Source organism: Pseudophryne corroboree, chromosome 9 (assembly GCF_028390025.1).
Source record: "Pseudophryne corroboree isolate aPseCor3 chromosome 9, aPseCor3.hap2, whole genome shotgun sequence".
NCBI classification, from domain to species: Eukaryota; Metazoa; Chordata; class Amphibia; order Anura; family Myobatrachidae; genus Pseudophryne; species Pseudophryne corroboree.
Genome location: NC_086452.1, coordinates 29593428 through 29599427, shown reverse-complemented (window position 1 = coordinate 29599427; position 6000 = coordinate 29593428). Strand labels below are relative to the sequence as shown.

The following is a 6000-nucleotide window of genomic DNA, read 5'->3' as shown; positions in this document are numbered from 1 at the left end:
TCTCTGCTCACTACATCATGGGGATGCGGTCAATTTACCTACACTCAAAATCCCAATGGTTAAAAATACCGACAACCATTTGTAATACCCTGTATTATGAGGTATTACGTGTGGCACGCTGCAGAGTATGTACATTTGATTATACAGGCAGATAATTCCCAGCATCCTTGGCAGCAGCTCTGGAGGTCAGGGGCAGGTCACATGACCAGTGACAGTTGGAGGGAAGACAGTTGATCAGGACTGAGAGCTAAGGTAACCATTTTGGTGGGAGGTCCATGTGAGTAACAGCAGCCATGGATAGAGACATCCCAGAGGTGGATTAGGAAGTGCTGCTCACTTGCTAGGTAGAGCCGGAGGTGGGCCATCTCGATCCCAGTGTAATAGTCAGCCCTGTGAGGTAGTGTGCCCGTGCCCAGCTGATTGCAGGCTGCCTGTGAGGTAGTGTGCCCCTGCCCAGCTGATTGCAGGCTGCCTGTGAGGTAGTGTGCCCCTACCCAGCTGATTGCAGGCTTCCTGTGAGGTAGTGTGCCCCTGCCCAGCTGATTGCAGGCTGCCTGTGAGGTAGTATGCCCCTGCCCAGCTGATTGCAGGCTTCCTGTGAGGTAGTGTGCCCCTGCCCAGCTGATTGCAGGCTGCCTGTGAGGTAGTATGCCCCTGCCCAGCTGATTGCAGGCTGTCTGTGAGGTAGTGTGCCCCTGCCCAGCTGATTGCAGACTGCCTGTGAGGTAGTGTGCCCCTGCCCAGCTGAATGCAGGCTGCCTGTGAGGTAGTGTGCCCCTGCCCAGCTGATTGCAGACTGCCTGTGAGGTAGTGTGCCCATGCCCAGCTGATTGCAGGCTGCCTGTGAGGTAGTGTGCCCGTGCCCAGCTGATTGCAGGCTGCCTGTGAGGTAGTGTGCCCCTGCCCAGCTGATTGCAGGCTGCCTGTGACGTAGTGTGCCCCTGCCCAGCTGATTGCAGGCTGCCTGTGAGGTAGTGTGCCCCTGCCCAGCTGATTGCAGGCTGCCTGTGACGTAGTGTGCCCCTGCCCAGCTGATTGCAGGCTGCCTGTGAGGTAGTGTGCCCGTGCCCTGCTGATTGCAGGCTGCCTGTGAGGTAGTGTGCCCCTGCCCAGCTGATTGCAGGCTGCCTGTGACGTAGTGTGCCCCTGCCCAGCTGATTGCAGGCTGCCTGTGAGGTAGTGTGCCCCTGCCCAGCTGATTGCAGGCTGCCTGTGACGTAGTGTGCCCCTGCCCAGCTGATTGCAGGCTGCCTGGGAAGGAAGGACTGATTGCAGCATCTGTGTGAATCGTCTGCAGCGCTCTGCATCAGATCTGTTAACTCTATACACAGCACTACATCCTAAAGAGGCACTTCTAATATTATATATCTAACTGCTGATATAGCTGCAGTACATTCAGGTGCCACTGACTTCACTTCAACAGAGAAATTGCAGTCAAGTAGCTCTGAGAGAGGACACTGGAAAATGCTAATGGTATACAGAGACGTTGATACCAGAACATTGTACTTCTTCAGGGATATTCTCAGACATCTCCACTGCAGTGTTACAGCATATCCAGTGACAGCTGCAGCCGCCACCTCCAGCAGGTCACTTGTAAACTTTCAGTCAGTCAGCTCTGCTATACATACTTCCAGGCAGGTTCAGCAAGGAGACACAAGTGGACTGTACCAGCTCTTTAACTAATATCCAAGGTTATTCCTCCTCACTTCACTACAAATTATGGGGGTCATTCCGAGTTGATCGTAGCTGTGCTAAATTTAGCACAGCTACGATCATTTACACTGACATGCGGGGCGACGCCCAGCACAGGGCTAGTCCGCCCCGCATGTCAGTGCTGCCCTCCGCCCCGCAGAAGTGCAAAGGCATCGCACAGCGGCGATGCCTTTGCACTTCAAGAGTAGCTCCTGGCCAGTGCTCCTGCGTTGGCCGGACCGCTCCCACGAAACGGCGGCCAAACGCCGCCGTTCCGCCCCCTCCCGCCTAGCGATTGCCTCTGCCTGTCAATCAGGCAGAGGCAATCGCAGCCATCTGGCATGCGCAGTGGGGACCCGTTCGCTCGGCTACGACAAAAAGCAGCGAGCGAACGTGTCAGAATGACCCCCAATAAACGATTATAACCCGGGTCTCACAAACGTTTAATACAGATACATGGGCCATATATCCTTGCTGTAAAAGTTAATATCGTACAAGTGATGGATGTAGTCTCATAGTTTAGTTACAGATTGTTGTGGATTTTAACTAGTTACTGAATTGGTATCTGGTAGTAACAACACTTAAATAAATCAGTATAACACAGAGACTTGTTACGGGTATGGGTTGTTGGGTAGACACAACTTAGGTCGACAGTCATTAGGTCGACCACGGAAGGTCGACATGCATTAGGTCGACAGGGACAATAGGTCGACATGGTCATTAGGTTGACATGTACTAGGCCGACAGGTCAAAAGGTCGACACGTTTTTCGTACTTTTTGGGGCGTCGTTTTCTTTGTAAAGTGAAGGGAAACCCCAATTAGTGCACCGTGTCCCCACGCATGGCTCACCTTCGGGCAAGGTGCCTCGCTCCGCTACCGCTCCGCTACCGCTCCGCTACCACTTCGCTCAGCACAGGTTACACTTCCAATTGTAGTCCACGTGGATCGATAAGTATGAAAAAATAAAAAAATAAAAAAATTTGAAAAATTCACTTCGACCTTTTAACCCGTCGACCTAATGACCATGTCAACCTATTGTTCATGTCGACCTAATGTATGTCGACCTTCAGTGGTCGACCTAATAACTGTCGACCTAATCTGTGTCGACCTAACGACCGTATCCCATTCGCATATGTTAAAGCTGGATTGCAGAACAGTTCCAATTAATCAACAGACATTTTTATTTATTGAGTCAATTACTGAGTTGGGTTTGTGGCACCGCCTCCCTCTCTGCTGTGTGTGCGCTAAGTCTGGAAGAAACCCCAGAAACGACCACAACAGTGGGCAAACCACGCCAGTCCATCCTCTAATACCCTTAGGGTGTTACAAAATGACCAATGGTTAAAATACCAACAAGGTCAAAATCCCAACATTGTCAAAATACCGACATTTAAAATACCAACTAGGTCAAAATAACGACATTTAAAATGTCAACAGGTGAAAAAGTCGACATGAGTTTTTCATGATTTTTTCATTGAAACCGACTTGTTCATACTTTACCATCCCATTGGACCTGGAGGGGGAATATAATAGTGTGTCGAGCGCAGCGAGGCTCCGTTCCCGAACATGGTGAGCTCAGCGAGCCAGGTGAGTGGACGTGGAATACTTATACGGTGCGCATGTCGGCCTATGTCGACACACACACACACAAAAACAATGAAAAACTTTTGTCGACTTTTTGCCCTGTCAACTTTTTAAATGTCGGTATTTTGACCTTGTCAGTATTTTAAATGTCAGGATTTTGACCTTGTTGGTATTTTGACCTCGGTATTTTGACTGTCAGTCAATTGTTGTCGGTACCAGGATCTGTGGCTGCTGACTTCAGGCCTGCATTTCACCTGGTTTTCATCAGCCGCAGAATCTGTGTCATCCATAAACGTTACGGATTAAAGAGATGGTATGGTAAGCCTAATCATGTGTCATGTGCCTATGGTTGTCATGGTGATCACATGACAGTAAGCAAAATGTAAAATTGTTAATAGCATCTTGAATAACAACTCAAAGGAAAGTTTTGTAAAATTATATTTGCAATTACAGGTAACCAGATTGATTTATATTAAAGAAACACAACTCATTTTTAAAGGGGATTGCTTCTTAGATGGGAACTGCTCCTGAAATATTAAAGAATCTTAGTGAAAATGGAGTGTACCCAATAAAGAACCGTTTTCCCAGGATGGAAATCCAGTATCTGTGCTTCAAATTGGACCCTGTGTATGTATTACTTTATGACCACAACTAGAAACACACAGTGCCAGATTAGGAACTACAAGTGGCCCTGGACCAGGAGACTGCGCTGAGTAATGTGAAGCATGACACTTGTATATCTGCGTGCGACTGAGTCTCTGAATCTGTATATGAAGTGCTACAATGAAGTGGCTGCGTTTTTCCCCACACCAAAATTGGTTGTGCTTCGTAGACAGACTCATACCCCTTTTCCACTAGCTCAAAAAACAAGGCGCGCATTTACCCGTGTTTTTTGCTAGTGGAAACGGCTCCCTTTGCAAGGACGAGTTCAACCCGGTAAGCTGTGCAGTGTAAACGGAAGCCGTGTCGATGCGACACGGCTCCCGTTCACAGTGTATGGAAGGGCGGCGCTGGGAGATCATGTGATCTCCCAGCGCCGCTCCTGCCGCGTTGCCAGCAGCGTCACCAACCCGGCAATATGCAATAAAGGGAGAGGGGGCTCTGATGCGGGTCGCAGCCGAGTAGCACCCGTGTCAGGCTCCCGGCTGCGACCCGCATCACTAGTGGAAAAGGGGTGTCAGTTGCACACAGATATAGAAGTGTCGCATATCACATTAATCAGCACAGTCTCCTATTCCATCCTAGTCACATCGCAGTGCAACAAAGATGCATTTTTGTGTAAAGATACGCAAAAAAAACCTGCCACTAGACAGGACCTGGGGGCTCAATTCCACCAAGTATCTAGCATATTGTGTTAGCTGTGTGAGGACACATCTGTACAATGCAGCGTGCAACCTACAGACCACTATACCTTACAGAGAGCATCCCCATGACCCCCATACGATACAGAGTGCATCCTAGTGACTGCCATACAATACAGACAGCATTCTAATGACTGATATACATTACAGAGAGCATTCTTGAGACTTGAAAGCAACAGACAGCTTCTTAATGAGTGCACTACACAGAGTATACTAGCAGTTGCTATACAATACAGAAAGTGTCTATAATGTGCAGGGTGAAGACGGAGATATCTCCAAAATGCGTATTGAGAGCAAAATTTAATTCTGTTACCTATTTTTTTGTATGTACTGCACATGTTCAGAAACATCCAATTACTTATGTAGTGAGTGCGACTTTATTTTGTTTTTGCCTTTTGTTTTTCCACTCCAGCAAAAGATATTCTGTATTGCCAGGTGGTAGATGACTCTGGCCCTAATTCATGTTTGTACGCAACGGCCAATAGAGGGTCATTCCGAGTTGTTCGCTCGTTATTTTTTTTCACTACGGAGCGATTAGTCGCAAACTGCGCATGCGCAATGTACGCAGCGCACCTGCGCCAAGTAAATTATCTCAAAAGTTTGGTATTTTACTCACGGCGTAACAAAGTTTTTTCATCGTTCTGCAGATCGTAGTGTGATTGACAGGAAGTGGCTGTTTCTGGGCGGAAACTGACCGTTTTCTGGGAGTGTGCGGAAAAACGCAGGCATGTCAGGGAAAAACGCGGGAGTGTCTGGAGAAACGGGGGAGTGTCTGGGCGAACGCTGGGTGTGTGTGTGACGTCAAACCAGGAACGAAACTGACTGAATTGATCGCAGTGTAGGAGTAAGTCTCGAGCTACTCAGAAACTGCTAAGAAATTTCTATTCGCAATTCTGCTAATCTTTCGTTCGCAATTCTGCTAAGCTAAGATACACTCCCAGAGGGCGGCGGCCTAGCGTGTGCAATGCTGCTAAAAGCAGCTAGCGAGCGATCAACTCGGAATCACCCCCAATGTCCATGCAACAGAGCTATTATCTGCAGATTGCACATGTGCTGCGATCGTAATGCACATGCTGCAAGGACCTCCTGCAATCCCGCTCGCAACAAAGATTTCATGGACAAGTGATTGACAGGAGGTGACCGCTTGTGGGTGTGAATGGGGAGTTTACAGGGAGTGGTTAGGAAAATGCAGGCATGTATCTGCCGTCCGGTGCGAGATTGTATATGCAAAAACACGGTGCCTGTGTCAATATTGCCGCACCCTGTCTGCATAGCCATAGGCCAACCTTTAGCCTCAGTGTTTCTCATTGTTGCGCATAGGCTGCGAATGTGTACGCAATTGCGGAGGCGTTTGCGATGGCAG

General features: G+C 48.6%; 1 long non-coding RNA gene across 1 annotated transcript in view; it reads left to right on the top strand.

Moving 5' to 3' along the window:
• Window positions 1-208: 208 nt before the first annotated feature.
• Window positions 209-6000, top strand: part of LOC134956644 (uncharacterized) — a 110233-nt gene continuing 104441 nt past the window's right edge. Inside the window, exon 1 of the long non-coding RNA XR_010186050.1 lies at window positions 209-252. This is a non-coding gene — a long non-coding RNA (uncharacterized LOC134956644). The remainder of the gene's footprint in view (window positions 253-6000) is intronic.